A 23,411-nucleotide genomic window follows, 5' to 3' on the forward strand; every position below is an offset into this window, starting at 1 on the left:
TTTAAAATATCAAGGATAATTAGATAAATATATTAAATTAGAGAGTGAAAATAAAGATTTTTTTTAATGAAAAGTGTACGTAAAATTATATTTACACTATATGTAAATTTTTCTTAAAGAATACACACGTGACAAGATGAATATTATAAGATAAGATAGATAGATTTGATATGGTACCTAACCTCTGCCTGACTCTCGTCCTTGACTGGATGTGCGAGGTGTCTGAGACACCATAAATGCCTTTTATTTATATGATTTTTAATACACTCATTAACTAGACAAATGAAGATATATTGAAAAACAAGTGCACCTTTTAATACATACCCAAATTATAATGCACATATTAAATATTTCTTAAAATTGAGTGTGCAATCTAGTAAATTATCGAATATTCTTAAATTGATGGTGCAGTATTGGACATGAAATAATACTAATGATAGAACACCAATAACTATTACAAATTTCAATGCATTATTGCCATTGTATTAAATAAAAACAAAATCCATAAACTTTGAAAATTATAACCTTCCAACTAATGAGTACTTGAAACTATTAGTTCTTATCACTTTCCAGATATTGGCAGAGAGAAGTTACAGAACTATGTCATTATATTTTATGAAACTCTTTGCAGAAACATCATACAGTTATTCCTCTCAAAGGACGCATTGGATCCACCATGCACTCTTATACCGCTAGGAACATCACAAAACCTACACATTTTGTCCATCCAACGACCAAGATCGTACAAAGTATCAGCTCTCGACGTAGGCGCTCTTCAAGCCTCTCTATGGCAGCACCAACACCAGTTTTATTTGTATCGTTCTGCCCTTCTGTATCAGCAGACTTAGAATTTGATAGCTCTTTGTTTGCCATTTCCACCAGCTTCAGATGAACCCATCCTGGCATAGCATCCGATAAATTGAAACTATCAAACAACGAGAACATGTATGAGAAAATGGAGGATGCGAAGTGCAGCATGATAAGAGTAATGATCATTGGTATATGTAAACCTGATGAGATTAAGTTTTTAAGGAATTACATTGATATGACAATCTAAAAGAATTAAACTACAATTTCATTACCCAGAGGGAAACAAATTCCAGCTCCCAAAACTGAACCAAGCAATACATTCCTTGCTCGCCACATTGGGGACCCTGGCACTGAAACAAACAACAAAATAAGGTACTTTCTTTGCTAGCTGCTCATCACTTGACTCATTTTAATGTTAGTTCAATTACAGATTAATCCATGACAGAGCAAAAACATAAAGATCAATACAAAACATGATTCAATTCAATGTACTGTACCATATGTAATTATTGCAGTATTTTCATTATTAATCGTAACCCAAAGCTGTAGCGAAATTACTCTCTTATAGACATGCTACTTTGTAAGGAAAATCATTATGTTGGTGCAGAACAAAGATAAAGTTCAGAAGAAAAGAGTAATCTTTCACACATATAAGACCGAACGTAGCAGCAGTAGCAGAACCAGCACTGACCACATTATACACATCATGAACACCTCGTTTTTCAGTCAGTCAGTTTTGCAATTGAACAACGAGCAACACGAATAAACCTTTTCTCCATTGCATCTCTCATTATTCTATACTGTTCATGCTTGTCGCGTGTACTCCCTAGCTTTAATGTAACCTCTGTAATAATTGTAATAGAGCTAATTACGCTAATACAGTAATCTATAATTACATCAATAAATGAATGAGCATACAATAAACTTTAATAACAGTAAGGGTTAAGAAATTGTGTATCTCCGGTCGAAGCGTCGGACGTGCCGACTGTCTTTAGAGAATTGATTGCCGCCCACGGTGCAGAGGCTCTCCGGCAAAATCCTCCCAAGATCCGACAACACCTCGCGTCGCTCGTAGGTGCACTCCAAAACGAGCGCCGCACTCGGACTCAACCTCAAATCGCAAACCAAGCCTCAGAACTCAGAACAAGGGGAGAGAAGAAGAAGCTGAAGGCAGAAGAAATGCTTTGCTTCGGTGTGTTTTTCAGAAGGAACGGAGGAAGTGTATTTATACACTTCGAAACAGCGCACGCACCAAAGTGTACGTCGCTTTGCTCCTTCAAGCGAACAGAACCGCGTCTCTTCGTTCACGCGGACAGAAACAGTGCGTCGCGCTGTTTTGATTCCTCACGCGGCGCGGAAAAGGACCGAACCGGAATAGATCAGGCAACAAAACCGAATGGAGTGAACCAAACCGGACTGGCAAAAACAGACCGGGCCGCCCGTAAGCGCGAGGCCCACGAGCTGGGGATTTGCACCCCCCCCTGCGCGCGATAATCGTGTACGTGACGCCCGGTTTATGGATTTCTTGCTCGAACCCCCCAAATCCATTCGATTTGGGCTTGGCCCGCGCATGCGTGTAGGCCCCCCTTATCATTGCTAAGCAAGGATGGAAGGGTTCCATATATAAGGCCTTCCAAAGTTCTTAGCTTGGCAATGTGGGACTAAAAACTAAAGGGAAGGGAATAGTTTGAATTACAATTCAACAATCCCCCACTAATTCAAATTATTTTAGAAGAAAAGAAAGATATGTTCTGAGGCTTGGTTGCAATGAGCTTTCAGTGAAAATACCTTCCGGTTTGAATTTTCACCTAAGTACACCAATTTTATTCACATAGGTTTGAAGAGAACTGAGTCTTGATCTTAAACCTTTTATATATGTGAAGATCAATTGGTAACAACTCATCACTGGCGACGGTTGAATCCTTCTGGGTTGGTGCATTACGGCCATGCCACCGAATCTTGTTTCATAAGTGCTAAGGAGAGTTGCCTAGACCCCCCACACTGCGGCCTCACAGTTACACTTGCATAGGTGAGTTCTCCAAGGATGTACTGCAAGCATCCTGTCATTAAGACCTTGAACTCATTAAGAGCTCCTAAGCTCATCCTTACTAGCAGTCAAGCATCTATCCAGGGAAGAGACTATAAGATTACATCTCAATCAATTTGATGCTTACGTTTCACCCTTATAGCTTGTTTGTACCACATTGAACCTACTTTTTGGGATCTCCAATCAGATAGGTTGGGTTGCCGCTATAGATGAAACCAGGACAGGCCTCAGTCTCATTCCCTTACTGGATCTCTTGATTTTCTCAGAATCAAGTCCTTTAGTGAGTGGGTCAGCAATATTATCTTTTGAACTTACAAAGTCCAATGACACCACTCCAAGAGACACTAGCTCACGAATAGACTTTAATCTTATTCGTACATGTCTCTTCTGTTTCTGGTTATACTTGGAGCTTCTAATCTGAGCTATTGTTGTTTGATTATCACAGTGTACTGAAATTGAAGGTATTGGCTTCATCATCAAGGGAATTTCATAAAGAAGACCCTTAAGCCGATCAGCTTCAGTTACTGTGGTATCCAAAGCACACAATTCTGCCTCAGATGTAGATCGGGTTATAATCGTCTGTTTAACAGACCTCCAAGTAACTGCACCGCCTCCAAGTGTAAAGACATAACCAGTAACGCCTTTACACTCAGCAGTGTCAGCTATCCAACTGCATCACTATATCCCTCCAGGACTGCAGGGAATCTCCCATACCACAAGCCCAAGGATATAGTGCCTTTCAGATATCTGAGTACTCTATCTAATGCATCTCAATGCGTTCTGTCCGGACAGCTGGTAAACTTGCTCAATTTCGATATAGCAAAAGAAATATCAGGTCTAGAACAATTTGCTAAATACATTAGACTACCTATTATTTGTGAGTATCTTAATTGAGACACTGCCACACCACTCTTATTCTTGTGGAGAGTTTTTGAAGGATCATAGGGTGTGACTACAGATTTAACTTGGCTATAGTCATATTTCTCTAATACTCTCTCAATATAGAGTGATTGAGAAATTGCTATTCCATCAGTTGAACGAGTCAACTTCAGCCCTAAAATCATATCAGCACAACCCATATCCTTCATATCAAACTTACCACTTAAGAGGGTCTTAGTCTCATTAATAATAGAAATGTTAGAACCAAACAGTAGAATATCATCTACATACAAACATAAGATAATACAATTATCACCTTTCATTTTAGCATACACACATTTATCAGAGTCATTCGTTTCAAAGTCAAATGATAACATAGCTCTATCAAATTTTTCGTGTCACTGCTTTGGGGCTTGCTTCAAACCATAAAGATTTGACTAACCTACAGACTTTGTTCTCATTTCCAGAAACTACATATCCCTCTGGTTGATCCATATATATCTCTTCTTCAAGATCTCCATTAAGGAATGCCGTTTTGACATCCATTTGATGGACCTCAAGATGATATATGGACGCCAATGCTATTAACACTCGGATTGTAGTAATTCTGGTAACAGGAGAATATGTGTCAAAGTAGTCAATCCCTTCTTTCTGTTTGAATCCCTTAGCAACTAGGCGGGCTTTGAATTTATCTACTGACCCATCAAGTTTTAGTTTTCTTTTAAACACTCATTTACATCCTATAGTGTTACACCCAGGAGGTAAATCTACCAACTCCCAAGTGACATTAGAGATAATAGAGTCCATTTCACTTTTAATGGCCTCTTTCCAGTGCTCAGCTTCAGGAGAAGCCATAGCATCTCTATATGTCACAGGGTCACCTTCTATATTATAGGTGATAAAGTCCTGGCCTAAATCCGTAGACACACGTTGCCTCTTGCTCCTTCTCGGTTTTGTATACTCACTAGATTCATCTAGTCTAGAGTGACTTGAGGAAGGTGTACCAACTACGGATAATAGGACCTCTACGGAAGAAGGTTCATTTCTAGTAGAAATACTAGATTGAGGTGTTCTCGTCTTCATAGGAAATATATCCTCAAAAAATGTAGCATCGCGAAGTTCTACAATAGTATTTGCATCTATTCCAGGAATTTCTGATTTAATAATCAGGAACCTATATGCAATACTATTTTGAGCATAACCCAAAAAGATACCATCTACGGTCTTTGGACCAAGTTTTTTCCTTCTGTGTTCAGGTACTAGTACCTTTGCCAGGCACCCCCACACTTTAAGGTATTTCAAACTTGTCCTTCGGCCTTTCCAAAGCTCATATGGGGTTTTATCCCTTGACTTCATTGGGACTCTATTTAGCACATGGCATGCAATGTATAGAGCTTCCCCCCACATAAAGTTGGGTAACCCAGAACTGCCTAACATGGAATTAATCATATCTTCAAGGGTTCGATTTTTCCGTTCTGCTATACCGTTGGATTGAGGACTATATGGAGCAGTTACCTCATGGATTATACCTGTATCTTGACAAAATTTTTGAAACAGGTTCGAGGTAAATTCTCCACCCCTATCAGACCTTAACCTCTTAATAGTTTTATCGGTTTGATTCTCAGCTTCATATTTAAAAATCATAAATTTATCTAAAGTTTCATCCTTGGTTTTTAGCAAATAAACATAACAATAACGAGAGTGGTCATCAATGAAGGTAATGAAATACCTTTTATGGTCTCTTGTTATTACACCGTTAAACTCACAACAGTCAGTATGAATCAATTCTAAAATATCAGAATTTCTATCAACTGATTTGAAGGGTTTACGGGGTTGTTTATATTGCACACAAATTTCACATTTTTTCTTATCATTTATAGCATGCTTAGGGATCATGTCAAGATTCATCATCCTTTTTACGGTATTAAAATTGACATGTCCTAATCTATCATGCCACAGATCATAAGACTCAATGTTATATGAACAACCAATATCAGAAGATTTATTTAAAGTAGTATTTTCTACATTGAGTTTAAATAAACCTTCATTAAGGTAACCTTTTCCAATAAAGGTTCTTAAATGTAATATTACAACTTTATTACATTTAAAGTTCAACTCATAACCAGCACGGACTAACTTTGATCCGCTAATCAAATTCTGACGGACCGCTGGAACGTGATGCACCTCATGCAGTGACAGGACTTTTCCAGAGGTGAACCTCAGGTCAACTTGTCCTATCTCAAACACCCTGGCTGCAGAATGGTTCCCCATGGTCACGGAAGTGCCTTCAATTACCTGATAAGTAAGGAAGGCTGAGCGATCAGCACAACAGTGTACATTAGCACATGTATCAACTAACCATTCATTGGGTTGATAGATCAAATTTAGTTCAGGTTTGAAGGTAACAAACCTATCGCTGGTGTCGTCACTAGCAGTCACGACATTTACTTGTGCCTTGGACGTATTGCTTTGGTTTTTCTCCTTGTCCTTTCGCTTAGGGAAGAATTTGGCATAATGTCCAACCTGTCCACATGCCCAGCAAGGCTTAGGTTTGGTTCCAGTTTTCTTTTGAACCTTTGGGTTGGGTTTCATCTTGTTTTTCATTTTCTGATTTTTGAATTTCTTCTTGTCAGATGAGACTACTACATTCGCCTTTGGAATAAAATCCATAGGCATTCTTGTATCATCATTTTTATGTTGCTTCCGATGTTCTTCTTCGATATTTAAGGCAATCATCAAATCTTCGAGAGAGATTTTGTTGATACAGTCTGACCTGGATGTTGTTTTGCTGATGACACTGATTTAAGTTTGTATCATATATTTAACTCAGATTAATTACTAATCTAGGTTGACTAGGTTGACCTGATTGAGAAAGTCCTAACTGGGATGTTAGGCAGTTGGAAAGTCCTGGTGAGTGAAGCCAGGCAGATTGGAAATCCTGGTGAGTGAAGCCAGGTGAAAACCCTAGTGAGTGAAGCTAGGTGCAAGTCCTGGTGAGTGAAGTCATGCAAGGGAAAATCCAGATGGATCAAGGGTGATCGGACATCTGGTGTTGAAAAGTCCAAGAAGGAAACTTGGCATGCGAAGTCAGAGAGGGCTCGGTAGCTCGTTCTCTAGGACCAGATGAAGTCGGAGAGGGCTAGGGAGCTCGTTTCTCCGGATTAGGTCAGAGAGGGCTCGACCCGGACTGAGTCAAGAAGCTGGATCGGTCGGCAGACCGATCAGGAAATCTGGACACCTGGCCGGTCGGCGACCGATCGATGTCGATCGATGATGGTCTGCGGACCGATCTGTCGATAGCCTCTGTGATTTCTTGCGATCGGTGCGAGACCGATCGGAGGGCTTCTGCGCTTGGGAAGGCGACATCGATCGGTCTCGGACCGATCAGATTAGTGCTGATCGGTCCGCAGACCGAAGCGACATCTGATCGATCTCGGGACCGATCAGATTAATTCTGATCGGTCTCCGGACCGATCGGTGATAATCGAGCGTGGATCGGTCTCGGCCGATCCACGGTGATGATTACGCATGCACTTTTTCTTCTTGCCGTATTTGTTTTCACCCGTCTTTTAACCATCTGCTGTGAGTCTTTTTAGCTTGCAGGTCGCAGGTCACACTCTCATGGTTGAATTCAAATTAAGCTTCATTAAGAGAAGAAGACAAGTGCTCTTTTCACTGTGATTTGCTGCAACAGATGCATTTGAGGCATCAACGTTCACTGGCGAATCTGATTGCGATTGGGCTGCGCTCAGTTTGACCTCTACTTATTGGTTCGTATCCAGAGACGCCAGTGATTTCATTGGTGTGAGTTCAGAGAACCAGGTAAGGAGAAAGAGGGATTGGCTGCAGCACTGATTCGTGCAGTCTGACCATGATCGGGAACAGGGCTTCAGAAGCAGTAAAAACAGCGAGAGGAAAGAAGAACACAACAACAAGAAAGCTGAAAGAAAAGTCTGTTGGGTGTGAAAAAACTTCTTGAGCTCTCGGGTGAACTGCGATCTCTGTTTCCTTCACTGATCCTTGCGTGGTTGTAAGCATTTTTCATTCTTCTCTGCCACCGAGCTTCTGTAAGTCTTGTGCTTTAACTTAGATATTTCTTGAGACTTTGTGGGAAGGTTACTCCACCTAGAAGGAGGATCTTTAGCCGGAATTCTTCCGGGGTGCGATCTACCGAAGATCAAGGAGTCATCCACCTTACGGACACGCCGAGGAGTAGGGGCAAGTTATCCCCGAACCTCGTAAATCTGTGTATCAGTGTTTGTGTGCTGGTTTTCGTTTTGTTTTAGTTTGCTTATTCCGCTGCGCTAACTAGTTTCTGTGTAGAACTCTCTGCTTAAATTTTTAAAGAGGCTATTCACCCCCCCTCTAGCCATCTAAGATCCCAACAAGTGGTATCAGAGCAAGGGGCTCTTTGATTCGGATTAACACCCAAAAGAGCAAACAAGGATGGCTATGACGGAAGGCTTTAGCACAAATCGACCACCCTACTTTGAAGGAGCAGATTTTCAATATTGGAAGGGCCGCATGGAGTATTACCTCAAGACCGACATTGCCATGTGGTTCTCAGTCAAGGAAGGTTTCACACCACCAAAGGATGAAGAAGGTAAGGAACTCGATTCGTCAAGGTGGTCTACCGAACAACTCCGCAAAGCACAAGCCGATGCCAAGGCTATGGTCACCTTGCAATGTGGAATCGCCAAGGACCAACTCGTCAAGGTAGGTCCGTTCTCGAGTGCAAGAGACCTATGGAACAAACTCATCGAGCTCCAAGAGGGAACTCGAGATTCTTGGATTGCCAAGAGGGACCTATTCTTGAATCAACTCCAAAATCTAACCATGAAGGACAATAAAACGGTAAGTGAACTTCATGGGAGATTCAAGGAGATCATCAACGGTCTACACTCTGTGGACGAACGAGTGGAGAATCGCGATCTAGTAAGGTACGCTCTTAAATCTTTTCCTAGGAATGCCTTGTGGTCATCTATGGTAGATGCCTACAAGGTATCCAAGGATCTTTCCATTGTTAAACTAGATGAATTTTTCTGTGAGATGGAACTTCATGAGCTTGCTAACAAAGGTCAAAAAGAGAAGGGTATTGCTTTATTTGCAGGACCAAAGAGCAAGGATGGAAGAAGGAAGAAGGAAAAGAAGAAGGAAAAGGAGATTTCCTCATCCACCTCTTCCTCCGAATCCGATGATGAAAGTGGATCATCATCAAGTGAGATGGCGAACTTCGTAAGAAGGATTATGAGAAGAAGCCGAAGATACAAAGGAAAAGGTAAAACAAATGATCAAAATTTTGATAAATCTAATGTTATATGTTATGAGTGTAGCAAGAAAGGACACATTCGGAGCGAGTGTCCGAAATTAAAGAGGAAGGAGGAACGAGCCAAAAAGAAGGAGGAAAGAGCCAAGAAGAAGAAGGCTCTCAAGGCCACTTGGGATGAGTCCTCATCAAGCTCATCGGAGGAAGAAGAGAAGATGGAAAAGAGCACACGACAATTAGCACTCATGGCAAAGGAGGTTTCGGACTCCGGAAGTGAGGGAGATTCGAGCGACGCTTCGACCGCGGCTTCATCATCGTCGGATGATGAAGAGGTAACCTCTTCTCATATAGAAAAGTGTTATAAGACTATCACTCACTTATCTACATTGCTTAAAAAGTCAAAAACAGAAACTAAATTGTTAAAAGAAGAAGTAAAAACCTTAAGGACCCTTAGGGAAGATGAGGTCGATGACCTACATCTAGAAGTCCTTGAGGATGAGAACAAGGCATTAAAGGGTGAGGTTGAGAAACTCAAGAAAATGCTTGAGAAGTTCTCAACTAGCTCTAAGACTCTAGACATGATTCTAAATGCCCAAAGGGCAGTCTACAACAAGGTCGGGCTAGGGTATCAACCCAAGGAGTCGAGTTTCATTTCTCTAATGTCTAGAACTCAAAATAGTAGATCACATGTTTCTAGGGCTCATGGAACTAGGAAAGGTATGACCAAGGCATGGATTCCTAGGTCTTTCGTTGTAGAAGCATTAGGTCCCAAGATTTGGGTACCTAAAACCTCTATCTTCCGTGTTTTGTAGGCATTGGTCGAGGGGGAGCATCTATCAACTTGGTTTGTTGATAGTGGATGCTCCAAGCACATGACCGGGGACAAATCACTGTTTACAACCATTCAAAACAAAAGTAGAGGTAATGTGTCTTTTGGTAATAATGGTAGCCTTAAGGTTGTAGGAGTTGGAGACATTCATATATCCTAATGTTTCCATATCAAGAATGTCCTTCTAGTCAAGGGGATGACTTTTAATCTCCTAAGTGTCAGTCAATTGTGTGATACGGGTTACACAATTGAATTTCATTCAAGTCAATGTTTGGTTAAACACATTGACACACTTGACACAGTACTAGTAGGCACAAGGGTTGATAATATTTATCAAGTATCGTTTAAAAGTGCTACTAATGCTTTGATTAAGTGTTTCATGTCGAAAGAAGAAGAGTGTTGGCTATGGCATAGAAGGTTGGCACATGTAAACATGAAGAACATCCGGAAGTTGGCCAACCAAGGATTAATGCGAGACTTACCCAGCATCAAGTACCACAAGACCAAACTATGTGATGCATGTCAAAAGGGTAAGCAAACAAAAGTTGTTCATAAAGGTAAAAGCACTGTAAGTACATCTACTGCTTTAGATTTATTGCACATGGACCTATTTGATTGCAGTAGTGTAATATCATTGAATGGAAGTAGATATTGCTTGGTAATCGTTGATGATTTTACTAGATACACATGGACTTTCTTTTTGAAACATAAGGACCAAACTATAGATATTTTTATTTCCTTTTGTAGAAGAACTGAAAATGAAAAATCGACAACAATTAAAACCATTAGAAGTGATCATGGTGGGGAATTTCAAAATCATAGGTTTTTAGAGTTTTGTCAAGAAAAGGGATATAGGCATGAGTTCTCTACTCCAAGGACCCCACAGCAAAATGGGGTTGTGGAGAGAAAGAACCGAGTCCTACAAGAGGCTGCACGAAGCATGCTCAATGAGTACTCACTACCGAGCTACTTATGGGCTGAAGCTGTGAATACAGCTTGCTATGTGCAAAATCGAGTTTTAATACATAGGTTTTTAGGAAAGACTCCCCATGAACTTTGGTTTGGGAAACCGCCTACAATTAAACATCTTAGGGTGTTTGGTTGTAAGGTGTTTATCTTGAACACCAAGGATCATCTTGGGAAGTTCACGGCTAAGGCTGATCAAGGGATACTGGTCGGGTACTCTCTTACCAGCAAAGTCTATCGAGTCTACAACAATAGGACTAAATTGATTGAAGAGTCCTCGGATGTAGCTTTCGAAGAAATCCCTAATAATCAATCAAGGAATGTAGCAGAAGTTCAATTCGAACTTAGAAGGCTAGGTTTGAATGATCCAAACATGGAAAGAGTCGAAATTGACTCTGATGATGATGAGCAAGGGCAACAAAGAACTCAGGCGGACCCGTTGCCTGATACTGAGTCCTCACCTGTGCCGAGTGAGACCACTCATGAGGCACCGCCAACACCAAGGCAGTCTAGGTTAACCTCTAGTCATCCCCAAGACCAAATTGTGGGAGACATCCAACAAGGGGTTAGGACTAGATCATTCTTTAGAAATGAGTCCAATGAGGTTGCCTTAATCTCAGAAATTGAACCAAGACTAGTTGATGAAGCATTGCACGATCCTGATTGGATCATAGCTATGCAAGACGAATTAGGTCAATTTGAAAGGAGCCAAGTATGAGATTTAGTTCCTAGACCTAGGAAGACCACCATTATTGGAACCAAATGGGTCTTCAAAAATAAGTTAAATCAAAAGGGAGAAGTTGTAAGAAACAAGGCAAGACTTGTAGCCAAGGGCTATAGTCAAGTCGAAGGTCTCGATTATGATGAGACTTATGCTCCCGTGGCTCGATTAGAGTCCATTCGTTTGATGCTAGCTTTTGCTGCACATAGAGGTTTCAAGCTCTATCAAATGGACGTTAAATCAGCCTTCTTAAACGGATTCATCAAAGAAGAGGTCTATGTTCAACAACCACCGGGGTTTGTGAATACCGAAGTTCCAAACCATGTGTACAAGCTCAAGAAAGCTCTTTATGGGCTTAAACAAGTACCTCGAGCTTGGTACGAAAGGTTGTCAACTTATTTACTAGAGAAGGGATTTGTAAGAGGTCAAATAGACCCAACACTATTTCTACGTAGAGATGGTGAAAACATTTTTGTAGCCCAAGTATATGTCGATGACATAATTTGTGGCTCAAATAACAAGGGCTATTTGAATGAATTCATTTCTCATATGGAAAGTGAGTTTGAGATGAGTATAGTAGGAGAGTTGACATTCTTCCTTGGACTTGAAATCAAACAAACTCGAGATGGAATTTATGTCCATCAGACAAAATACACTCAAGAGATGCTTAGAAAATTCAATATGAGTGACTCTAAGGAAGTGTCCACTCCAATGGCGACAAACACTCGCCTTGACAATGATGAGAGTGGAAAACCAATTGATCTAACGCAATATAGAAGCATGATTGGTAGTCTTCTATATCTCACAGCTAGTCGACCAGACATACTTTTTGCTGTGGGCATGTGCGCTAGATATCAAGTCTGTGCCAAGGAATCTCATTTAATTGCAGTTAAGAGAATATTGAGATACCTTAAGGGCACAATTCGAGTAGGTCTATGGTACCCTCGTACAGAGTCTTTTGACTTGATAGGCTATACCGACTCCGATTATGCTGGGTGCAAATTGGATCGGAAAAGTACTAGTGGGGGCTGCCAATTTTTAGGTTCATCTTTAGTTAGTTGGTCAAGTCGGAAGCAACATTGTGTTGCTCTCTCCACGACCGAGGCCGAATATATTGCCATGGGAGAGAGTGTATCACAGTTGTTGTGGATGATACACACCCTAGAGGATTATGGACTTTCTTATAAGGGTGTACAAGTGCTATGTGACAACGTTAGCACGATCAACCTAACTAAAAATCCAGTCCATCATTCGAGGACCAAACACATTGAAGTGCGTCATCACTTCATAAGAGATCACGTAGCTAGGGGAGACATTGCACTCACATATGTTGAGTCAAAGTCAAACCTAGCTGATATTTTCACCAAACCCCTTCCGGAGAATGAATTTAGTCATTTAAGGAGGGAGTTGGGAATGTGTTTGGCTCCTTAGGTCATTAGAACTTCACCATGATCAATAAGGACTATTAAAATGACAAGAGTAATTGGGACAATAATTTGGGCAACTTGGGAACATCTCACACAATCTATAAGGTTTAACAAAATATTTTTGTTTGCTAGAAATGGGGTGAGATGCTAGGAACAACCAAATTATTCAAAATGTATCATGCATCTCTTGAATAATTAGGTTGAAGAGACATTAATTGAGTATGGGGAACACCATTACATAATTCATGTGTAATTGGTTCCTAGATCTTACTCATATATTCCAACCAAGGAAACTTGGTTGGGCCTTTGCCTAGATTTGATCTGATTTTGATTAATGGGTTGTTTGATATGGCTATTCATGATTTTGAATGAAAAATAAGACAGGCTATTGAAGTAATTCTAGCATTTTGAATATATTTTGACAAACTTGAAACTGTACATAACAAAGGTGAAAATTTTCAATTTTCAGGCCTTAAGTTGTTTGTTTTCTAATGTCTGCAACCTTAAGGCTATAAACAAGTTCAGACCATAACTTTTAGGTAAGAGTTATGCTTGTAGATCCTCCAGGTTCTAGGCTCTGAACTTGGAAGTTTTCCTAGAGAAACTTCCACGAATTATCGAACACGAGTTACTGAAATTACTATTTTCAGTTACTGAAATTACGGGAGATACTAGTATCGAGACCGATCGGTCTCACGGACCGATCGGTCGACTGGGAACGCTCGAGCCGCCATCGATCCCTACGGTCGGTCTCGATCGAGAGTTCGATCGGTCCAAGACCGATCAGATCAACTTCGGCATAAAGCCATCGATCTCTGATCGGTCTACCGACCGATCAGGAATCTCGCTGATCGGTCAAGGGACCGATCAGTGAGTACTGATCGTCTCCTGATCGGTCCGTGGACCGATCAGGATGTTCCTGGATCGGTCCAGGGACCGATCAGGAGGCTTCTGATACCTTCTGATCGGACAACCGTCCGATCATTTCTTCACTGTACACCCATCTAAACCCTTAAAACCTCCCGATCCCTTCTTTTCCTCGTTCACGCGAAACCCTAGCCGACTCTTCCCACCAGCTCACCCTTTCTCTTCTCTTTGCACGCCAAGCCCTAGCCGAAGCTCTAGCCTTCGGAAGCCCTAGCCTAAAGTTCAAATGGCACCAAGGTAACTTCTTACCTCTCTAGAACTTGGCATTGTGTTTTCATTTCTCGCTGAATCTTCTGTTGTTCTGTTGTCTCGGTTCTTGATTGTTGGTGGCTCCGGTGCTCACTCATTGCCCCATTTTACCACATTGCTAACCCCTTAGGAAGAAACCAGTAGGTGAGGGTACTTCCAAGTCCAAAGATAAATCCAAGTCCAAAGAAACCTCCCGACCTCAACCGTCCAGTTCGGGGAGATTCCTCAACCAACAGTTTGAAAAATCCTTTAAGGAAAGGACCTTCAAGTTGCTCCCATGTAGATCAGTCGATAAAAACTACATGAATGAGTTTTGTCCAGCGATTACGGAGACCATAGCCTACTATAAACTTGATTCCTTGGTATATTTAGAGAGGGATATCAACTTTGACCTAGTTTCTGAATTCTATAACAACCTTCATCAGACTATTGATGGTAGTTATAGATCAAGAGTGGCTAAGCAAAACGTTGATTTCAGCTTAATTGCCTTCTTTGATTATTTAGGCTGTCGTATGTGTTCGGGGACGGTGTTCTCATTCTATCCTGCTTTGCCTGAACCCGTGCCTCATCCTCTTGATGTCTCATCTGACTCGATTTATGAGTACTTCTTTGGACATCCGAGACCGGATGGATTAGATGAGTTAGATGTCGATTTTCCTACATTTGCAGCTCTTGGCCTTTCTGCTCCTGATTACATTCTTTTCAAAATTGTCACAAACTGTCTTCTACCTATTACCTCTAAACCATTGGCAGAGATTCGACCGTATCATTGTCTGATGCTTTATGGGTTGCGTAGGCGTCTTGCTTTATGGGTTGCGTAGGCGTCTTGACTTTGATATCATGTCGAGTGTCTATACTTCTATCATATCCCATAGCGAGCCAAGCGGTTACACCATCTATATGCCTTATGGGCATGTAATTACTGACTGGCTTGAGACCCTGGGTATTGACGTCTCTAAAGGGAGGATAGTAAAGATGGTTAGGCAGGATTGTCGACTTGGGAAACGTGTGTTTTCCAAGTCTGGAATCTTAGGACAGGCTGGGGCGGTTAGGTGGAAGGATGGGAGGGCACTAGGTGAGTTACCTCGACGACAGGTTGCTGCTGCTGCTGCATATGGCGAGGCGGATCCAGATCTGCGCTGGCAGATCGCTGAGTTGGAGAGCCGATTTGATCGCCACGAGGAGATGATGGCTGCTGAGTTCGATGGGCTACGCGTCCGGATTGACCAGCGCTACAATGATTTGCGCAGTCAGCAGCTGGCGACCCATCAGACGATTATGAACTGGATGGCCAGATATCCACCTCCGCAGGATTTCCCGGGCTATCCATCTTCGAGCAGCGGCTTGCCACCTCAGGGATCCTTTCCTCCCGCTGATATTGCTAATGCTCCTCATGATGAGGAGGCTGACTGAGACACACTGTTCTATGATATCGTATTGATTGTATGTTTTGGATGATGGTTGCTAGATACTTATGTCTGACCTGGTTGTATGCTACTTCCTGTTATGCTACTCATTCTTCTTTATATATTTGCTGTTTTTTTCTTGGTTGTTACTATACTCTTCATATGTCTTTTATTTCTTTATTCATTTACTGTCCTAAAATACACTTAGAAGGAACTCTAGGGGGATTAAGCAGAGGACAGTATGGATTAAGGGGGAGCTCTTTAAGTTATCTCACCTTGTTCACTCCTTTTCGGTGTTTGACAAAGGGGGAGAAGATAACTAAGTTTAGTAATGAATGAAAGGTTGATTTAAGGGGAGAGGATGACTTTGAGTCTTTTCGAATCCTCTATGACTTTGAGTCTTTTCGAATCCTCTTACCTAATTCGCACCTATTCGACTAAGTTAAGTGATGAATTGACTTCATCGAGTCGATATGAAAAAGGGAGAGAAGATAACTAAGGTATATCCGTCTTAGGGGGAGGATCCTGATTTCCCTAAAATTATGGGTATATGAGCATTTCTGATCTAAACTTAAATCGTGTTGTCAAACAACAAAAAGGGGGAGATTGTTGATACAGTCTGACCTGGATGTTGTTTTGCTGATGACACTGATTTAAGTTTGTATCAGATATTTAACTCAGATTAATTACTAATCTAGGTTGACTAGGTTGACCTGATTGAGAAAGTCCTAACTGGGATGTTAGGCAGTTGGAAAGTCCTGGTGAGTGAAGCCAGGCAGATTGGAAATCCTGGTGAGTGAAGCCAGGCGGTTGAAAAATCGTGAGTGAAGCCGGTGAAAACCCTAGTGAGTGAAGCTAGGTGCAAGTCACAGTGAGTGAAGCCGGGCAAAAAATCCGGATGGATCAAGGGTGATCGAACATCGGTGTTGAAAAGTCCAAGAAGGAAACTTGGCATGCGAAGTCGGAGAGGGCTCGGTGGCTCGTTCTCTGGACCGGATGAAGTCGGAGAGGGCTAGGGCTCTTTCTCGGACTAGGTCGGAGAGGGCTCGGCCGGACTGAGTCAGAAGCTGGATCGGTCGGCGGATCGATCAAAGGTGGCTGGACACGATCGGTCGGCGACGCCGATCGGGAATCGATCGATGGCTCGCGATCGATTCTTGTCGATCTGCGGACGATCATCGATCGATAGCCTCGTGATTTTACTGATCGGTCTGGAGACCGATCAGGAGGGCTTACAGCGCTTGGGAAGAGCGACATCTGATCGGTCTCCGGACCGATCAGATTAGTGCCTGATCGGTCCGCAGACCGATCAGAAGTTGTGCGCAGCGACATCTGATCGGTCTGGAGACCGATCAGTGATGATCTAGAAAGCGTGGATCGGTCTGCTGACCGATCCATGGTATTGATTGTTCTGCATGCACTTTTTCTTCTTGCCGTATTTGTTTTCACCCGTCTATTTTTAACCATCTGCTGTGAGTCTTTTTAGCTTGCAGGTCGCAGGTCACACTCTCATGGTTGAATTCAAATTAAGCTTCATTAAGAGAAGAAGACAAGTGCTCTTTTCACTGTGATTTGCTGCAACAGATGCATTTGAGGCATCAACGTTCACTGGCGAATCTGATTGCGATTGGGCTGCGCTCAGTTTGACCTCTACTTATTGGTTCATATCCAGAGACGCCAGTGATTTCATTGGTGTGAGTTCAGAGAACCAGGTAAGGAGAAGAGGTGCAGTACTGATTCGTGCAGTCCGACCATGATCGGGAACAGGGCTTCAGAAGCAGTAAAAACAGCGAGAGGAAAGAAGAACACAACAACAAGAAAGCTGAAAGAAAAGTCTGTTGGGTGTGAAAAAACTTCTTGAGCTCTCGGGTGAACTGCGATCTCTGTTTCCTTCACTGATCCTCGCGTGGTTGTAAGCATTTTTCATTCTTCTCTGCCACCGAGCTTCTGTAAGTCTTGTGCTTTAACTTAGATATTTCTTGAGACTTTGTGGAAAGGTTACTCCACCTAGAAGGAGGATCTTTAGCCGGAATTCTTCCAGGGTGCGATCTACCGAAGATCAAGGAGTCGTCCACCTTACGGACACGCCGAGGAGTAGGGGCAAGTTATCCCCGAACCTCGTAAATCTGTGTATCAGTGTTTGTGTGCTGGTTTTCGTTTTGTTTTAGTTTGCTTATTCCGCTGCGCTAACTAGTTTCTGTGTAGAACTCTCTGCTTAAGTTTTTAAAGAGGCTATTCACCCCCCCTCTAGCCATCTAAGATCCCAACAGATTTTACCTCTCCGATGTTTAAGAGTCATGTCAAAATCTTCCCAACTCGGAGGCAATTTTTCGATGATTGACAAGACCTGAAATTTTTTAGGTAATGGCATATCTCCTTCAGCAAGACCATGAATTTGGACTTGGAATTCATGTGTCTGCTCTATCACAGATTTGCCTTCAACCATTTTGAAGTTTAGGAATTTTGCCACAGTGTACTTTTCTAAACCAGAATCTTCAGAATTGTATTTTTTATCCAAAGATTTCCACAACTCTTTAGCTGAAGCGGTAGAACAGTACACATCAAATAGTGCGTCTGAGAGGGCAGATAGGATTCTCCCATGGCAGAGATAATCCCTTTGCTTAAACCTCTCTAAGGTAGCACTACGGGCAGGTTCCTCTTCATTGGGTGAAGGAGGGTCTGTTTCTATAACGGAGAATAGCCCTAGCGTAGTAAGCTAAAATTTCATTCGTTGTTGCCAACGTCTGAAGTTATGCCCGAAAAATCTTTCGGGTTGGGCGCTAGTCTCATCAGACCCCGTTACCCTATCGTTCATCATGTTTATTGATGCTACAATCAATTCTCTAAAATTGTAATAATTGTAATAGAACTAATTACGCTAATACAGTAATCTATAATTGTACCAATAAATGAACGAGCATGCAATAAACTTTAATAACAGTAAGGGTTAAGAAATTGTGTATCTCTGGTCGAAGCGTCGGACGTGCCGACTGTCTTTAGAGAATTGATTGCCGCCCACGGTGCAGAGGCTCTCCGGCAAAATCCTCCCAAGATCCGACAACCGCTCGCGTCGCTCGTAGGTGCACTCCAAAACGAGCGCCGCACTCAGACTCAACCTCAAATCGCAAACCAAGCCTCAGAACTCAGAACAAGGCAGAACAAGGGGAGAGAAGAAGAAGCTGAAGGCAGAAGAAATGCTTTGCTTCGGTGTGTTTTTCAGAAGGAACGGAGGACAGCGCACGCACCAAAGTGTACGTCGCTTTGCTCCTTCACGCGAACAGAACCGCGTCTCTTCGTTCACGCGGACAGAAACAGTGCATCGCGCTGTTTTGATTCCTCACGCGGCGCGGAAAAGGACCAAACCGGAATAGATAAATCAGGCAACAAAACCGAATGGAGTGAACCAAACCGGACTGGCAAAAACAGACCGGGCCGCCCGTAAGCGCGAGGCCCACGAGCTGGGGATTTGCACCCCCCTGCGCGCGAGATAATCGCGTACGTGACGCCCGGTTTATGGATTTCCGGCTCGAACCCCCCCCCAAAATCCATTCGATTTGGGCTTGGCCCGCGCATACGTGTAGGCCCCCCTTATCATTGCTAAGCAAGGATGGAAAGGTTCCATATATAAGGTCTTCCAAAATTCTTAGCTTGGCAATGTGAGACTAAAAACTAAAGGGAAAGGAATAGTTTAAATTACAATTCAACAACCTCTGCATCCTTTCTCTGTAGATATTAGAATGCCATTATCCTTCAATAGATAGGTGGAGCACGACGTATACACACCCTTAACAACAAGCATTTTCTGCAAGTTCTAACTTTGTTGTTTGCCTTTTTGTTTTAATTTGGCCTTGCTTGACAAATAGTAACAACTGAGAGCTTTTGATTTTAATGCCTAGTGGAGACGCATGATGGACAATAGGTAATATGAACTCAACACCTAATAATAATTCAGAAGAATAAACCAGAACACATTTACAAAAAGGACAAAAGTGTCAGTGACTTAGAAGTTGTATCATGTCTAAGTTGGCAAGAAATCAAGAATTAGGATTCCAACAAAGTCCCAAAGAAAATAAAAGAATGAGGTTTAATGCATTGATCTGAGCTCCAACAAAAAGAGATAAAGAAACAAAGTTTCAGATTAGCACATATGATTCGTGGATTGCTCTATGCTCCAACTTAAAAAGTCAAAAACAGAAAGTTTAACATGCATACAATACAATTTAAATTTAGTAAAAAGGAACAAATAATCACAACAGTATTTTAGGAATAGAAAGCTTACTACAGATGCAGAAGCCTCTTTGCTTCCGCCATATAGCAACCCTGCAAATACTCCAACAATTGTTGCTGTACCCCAACTAACTGTTCCTGGCTTTACCTGAATAATGGGTCTATGTTTTAAACCAAGAAACAAGTTGAATTCAAAGAAAAAAAAAACAGATAACCTAGATCAGCAAGCATATGCATCTCCAAGCTCGTATGTCACAATTTAGTGAGTCACAGTTTTTTTACAGACAATGATAAAAAAAAGCATTTTTTTTGTTCAATTCCTTTGCCATCAACAGAGTTGGTCTTGGTTCCGCAGTTAACTAGAAACAGAATGCACAATCACTGGTGGACATAATTCTGCTACAAACGATCCACATATCTTTAATAACTTTTTTTTAACTGGAAGAGATTACGAAATAATAAAATACGTACTTTGTCATGTGACGACGGCAGCACTGCAGTGTTGACCAGAGAACCATCAGCAACGACTCCGTTGGGCGGTGAGGACGCAACCACGTTATCTGTAGCTATTGGCCGGACACTAGAGCGGGAGAAGGAGAAGGGTGTGCGGGAGAGGAGAGCAGGAGCAGCAACGTGGCCGTCTAGTCTAGGGCAAGGAAAGCAAAAAAAAAAAAAAAAAAAACGTCATTAAATTGAGTTGCTAAAATATTTCAATTAAAAAAAGGTGATTTTCTTTTAGGGTAATCTTAATGTTACCGACTGATCCACAAAATAGATGGTATAAAATATTTCGCACTCGTCTGAAGTCTGAAAAATATACATTGGCATGTATAAACCATTCTACTTACTGGTATGCCAAGTCATATAGCTCATCAGATATTTGTATTCTGGCACCAGTTTTTGAATAATGGATGATCTTGTTCAGAATCTGAGTTAAATGAATTATCGAGTGAGATGGATGAAATATTGATGGAGTTGCGATGTCCCGAAGGAGGATATGTTGAGATGGCTTCTGTGTTGACCAAGTCGTCAAAAGTCCTTTGGTCAACGATACCTATAGCCAGCGATCGGGTCGCCCCGGTCTCTGGTACCCCGAGGCTCGAGGCGGATCCAACGAATATATGAGTAACAGGCTAATAATATAATAACGAAACAAATGAAGGACGAGTACGGAAAACGTACCCAGGCCCAGGGGGCGCCTTCGGATGGGACGCTGCTTGAGTTGTAGGGATCCGGAAGAGCAGATGACCCCGAGCCGGATGAAGACATGGATCTGACAACGCGAAGTCGGACGTGGTCGCACAAAACCGAATACGACTTCGGCACGCAGGCTGGGATATGATAGTGGCACATAGGCCAAGCTGTGACAATGGCATGCAAGCTGAAATACAATAACGACACACAGGTCGGATAGTAATAGCTGCACAAAGATCAAAACACGACACATAACCCAGATCAGTGCAGGGGTCGAGACATAGACTTTGCTCGAAGGCCAGAACACAACGATGACTCAGAGATCAGAACACGACGAAAGCGAGATATGGCCCGATCGGCGACAACGGTCGTAATAACCTGATTCGTGCTAGGGCACAGCCGGAGAGGAGGGTCTCGATGAAGCTGGCAGCGAGCGTGTGGGCCGACCATGGGGGCATCCGATGAGGCTGTCGGTTGGAGGGGAGGAGGCAGTGCTGCCATTGACCGACGAGGCTGCACATACAGTGCTTGGGTTGTGGTGTGTCTCCAGTGATGAAGAGGGGGCAACAGAGGAAGCTCTGGCGTGAAGCGAGGCGATGGAGGTGGCAACCGGCATCGGGAGGTAGCACCGCGTGCTTGGTGACGGTCATCGGAGGAGGGAGAGAGAGAGCAGGGGAGATGGGCAGTGGTGTGCTGCCGGAGGCGACGAGGGAGGCAATGCGATGGTGTCGGGGATGCCGGTGACGGCAGAAGCGTGGAGAATAAGAAGGGGTCGAAGGCGGCAGATGGCCAATCAGACAGCGGTGACACGCGAGGAGGAGAGGGAGAGGAGAAGAGGTGGAGGTCGGCGGTCGACGTCGGTGCCGGCGAGGAGCGTGAGAGGAAGAACACAATCCTTCTGGCGACGGCAACCCCACCCGAACGAAGCCCCCCTTTGCTATAGTGTTCTCCCCTTAAAACCCTACACCATCCTTTTACCAAATCACCCCTCTTCTTTCCTTCAGTTACTCTTCTGCCATATGTCATATCCATATCACAAGCCTCCCCTTCAAGTCTAGTCGAAGGAGGCGCGAGTCCGACTGACTATACCCAACTAAACTAAGAACAAAATCCCTCCTAAATGCAGAGTCTGATCATCGTGTCGGGCGGGCAATCGTTCGAATGCTAAATGAGAGACCGAGCAATATCGAGTAAGCGATTGATCGGAGGCCGAGCGAAAAATCGAACGATATCAAGCAGACGGTCGAGCGATGCTAAGCCGACCGATCGGGAGATTATGTACATGCCAAGCGAGAAGTAAAACACTAATGTCGATCGAGTGATAGGGCGACCACCGAGCGGGTCGAGAGACGATAAGCGAGGGGTATCAAACGCGTGACTGAGAAAATGTCTACCGAGCAAGAGTAACCGCGATCGAGAGAAATGCCGATCGAGCGACAGTAAATCGTGACCTAGCCATAGAGAGACTGATGGACTAACAAACATGTAAGCGCGACCGAGAAAAATACTGACCGAGCGTCAATAAATCTCAACCACGTAATAAAGAGAATGATGGGCGAGCAGAGCCGTGAGTGCGACCGAGAAAACTACTGACCGAGCGTCAATAAATCGCGGCCACGTAATAAAGAGAATGATGGGTGAGCAGAGCCGTGAGCGCGACCGAGAAAACATCCACCGAGCGCCAGATGCGGGGCAAAGCGATGAGGGAGATGTGAGGGACGAGTTCTGGGCAAAGCGGCAAGTGAGGCCGGAGTGGTGAGTGTCAGGCATAGCGGAGATTGAGACGCGAATGGTGGGTGTCGGGCATGTTGGAGGAATCCCAATGGTCCGCGGGACCATGTGTTTTGGTGTTTGGGCAAAGGGTTTAAGTTAGGTTTACCCTCGTTATTTGATATGTGTACTTGAGTTGTGCAGGACTGCGGGTGACACATGTGACTCAGGTTGATGGCTTCGGGTCCGGTGAAGGATGGAGCATCCGAGGGACCGTGAACAAAGCAGCAAGGACAAGGACCGATGGAAGCGACTTCGAGGCATATGCGAAAGATGGCATTGGAGACGAATCGCGGGCTTGGATGCATCCGAGGGACGAGAGCCAAAGGAAGTAGGCTTGAAGGCAAGTGGTCAAAGCTGCAATGAAGAGTCAAGTGAGTCGTGAGGGTCCGAGTGCTGAGAGAAATGTACTCGGGATGGGAACCCTAGGTTTAGGGTTGTACCAGTCGACTGGTATTAGGACCAGTCGACTGATGGTGAGCACAGAGAGCTTCTGTGCCCAAAATGGCTGGGACCAGTCGACTGATAGATAGTCGTTGGAGTGTCGTTGGACTAGCACCAGTCGACTGGTGCAAGGACCAATCGACTGGTAACGGGCAAATCAGCAAGGCTGATTTCCTAAAACTCTATAAGAAGGAGCTTGGGATGGCCAGCAGAAGCTGACAAAAGTAGACTTGGCTAAGGTCTAATTAG

General features: G+C 43.2%; 1 pseudogene; it reads right to left on the bottom strand.

Annotated features, from left to right (window-relative positions):
- Window positions 1-490: 490 nt before the first annotated feature.
- On the bottom strand, window positions 491-21,598 carry LOC121995344 (annotated as a pseudogene).
- Window positions 21,599-23,411: the final 1,813 nt, after the last annotated feature.

Source organism: Zingiber officinale, chromosome 6A (assembly GCF_018446385.1).
Source record: "Zingiber officinale cultivar Zhangliang chromosome 6A, Zo_v1.1, whole genome shotgun sequence".
NCBI lineage: Eukaryota > Viridiplantae > Streptophyta > Magnoliopsida > Zingiberales > Zingiberaceae > Zingiber > Zingiber officinale.